The sequence below is a fragment of the Tamandua tetradactyla genome, chromosome 7 (genome assembly GCF_023851605.1).
Source record: "Tamandua tetradactyla isolate mTamTet1 chromosome 7, mTamTet1.pri, whole genome shotgun sequence".
Taxonomy (NCBI): Eukaryota; Metazoa; Chordata; class Mammalia; order Pilosa; family Myrmecophagidae; genus Tamandua; species Tamandua tetradactyla.
This window is the reverse complement of record NC_135333.1, coordinates 117011720-117013621: the sequence shown is the minus strand read 5'-3', so window position 1 is coordinate 117013621 and position 1902 is coordinate 117011720. Positions and strand designations below refer to the sequence as shown.

Here is a 1902-nt window from a genome sequence, read left to right as displayed (position 1 = left end):
TCTGGAGCCATACTTGCATCCATCTTGGCTTCATCAAGTTATTTTGTCCCTTGATACCTCATCTCCCTCATTTGAAAAATTATGATGAAAACAATGTGTGGCATACAGTTGCATACTCTTTATGTATCAGCTTTTCTTGTTATTATAATATTCTATCTTAAGATGAGATTGAGGAGAAAATTAGTAAAATGCTGCTACCACATGTGTTCCCTGTGAAGAAATGCTTTTTGAACAATATATTTTGGGTTCTCTTTTTATAGGAATGGTAACTCCAAGGATAATTACATTGCAGAATATAAACATGGACTTTTGAGGAAAAAGAGGATTTTTACTCAAAAATGTTGTATGTAACCATTATCATTCAATTTTGCCACCTATACAATGGGGTTAATATAATTTCTACATTAGGTAACTTCTTTGCAGAACATAACAGGAAAGAATAATTCATACATATATAAATTATTTTAATGATTATATAGTAATAGTTCCTAATATTTACTTCTTAATTAAAGTAAAATGAAAATAACACATCATAAACTGAGAACATATATGTTTTCTATATATTCTAAGCAAATATAATAATGATATATGTATTTATATTGCTAAAATATTGTTTTGTAAAACTTAGGACATATTTTTGACATATTTTGACAAGAAAATAAAGACATATTTTTGACATAATTTAAAACAAGGGTAACTGGGGCACTTAGAAAACAAACTTTGTCCACTGTGTAACGGTTTTACAAGTATCAGTGAGAGGACCATTTCCTGCATAATATTATTTTTATGGCATTTTTCACACCTCTGTTCCTCAGACTGTATATTAGGGGGTTCAACATTGGTATTATGAGTGTATAGAATACAGCTACAATCTTGTTTTGCTCTGATGAGGAGATGGCCCCTGGTTGGGCATACATGAAAAATACAGTCCTATAGAATAAACTCACCACTACCATATGGGAGCCACAGGTGGAGAAGGTCTTACTCCTGCCTTGGGTTGAGGAATCTTCAGGACGGTGGAGAGGATATAAGCATAGGAAACCAGAATGACAGTTGTGGTGGTGACGACGATGAGAGCAGAGAGAGAAAACAGCACAATCTCATTCACAAAGGTGTCAGAACATGAGATCTTGATCAAGGCTGGGACATCACAGAAAAAGTGGTCCAGTCTGTCTTCTCCACAGAAATGCAAACTGAAGGTGAATCCTGTTTGAACTATAGAGTTAATACCTCCACGAATCTAGGATCCAGTTACCAACCAAACACAGACCTTCTGGGACATGTGCACAGAGTAAAGGAGAGGAGAACATATGGCCGAAAATCGATCAAGTGACATTGCTGCCAGAAGAAAGCTTTTGGTTGTGACAAACAGGGCAAAGAAGAAAAATTGGGCTGCACAGCCATTATAAGAAATTTTCTTCTTATTAGACAAGAAGTTGGCTAAAGTTTTGGGGGCAATGACTGCGGAGTAACAGAGGTCTAAATAGGACAAATATCTGAGGAAATAATACATAGGTGTGTGAAGTCTAGAGTCTAACTTAATGACAATTATCATGCTGATATTTCCCACCACAATGATCATATAGATTAGCAAGAATACTAGGAAAAGGAGAATTTTTAGCTTTGGAGGAGTTCGGAATCCCAGCAGAAAAAACTCAGACACCTCTGAGTAGTTCCTGTTAAACTCACTCTTCATGGCCAAGAAAATGTACAACTGGAAGGATGGTAAAAATGAAAGAAACAAGCAATCAGAATGCTAGTTTCAGTAAAATTCACACAACTGGTAAAAAGTATGGGCAAATGTTTTACAGCATATTGCCCCCAATATTTTACAAAACACCATGAACGTAAAGACCTAATTACTATTTAAACAGACCTCCCCAATGAAGGGTTGAATTTGAT

At 35.3% G+C, this 1902-nt stretch overlaps 1 pseudogene; it reads right to left on the bottom strand.

Annotated features, from left to right (window-relative positions):
* Positions 1 to 749: 749 nt before the first annotated feature.
* LOC143690005 (olfactory receptor OR9H1-like) lies at positions 750 to 1696 on the bottom strand (annotated as a pseudogene).
* Positions 1697 to 1902: the final 206 nt, after the last annotated feature.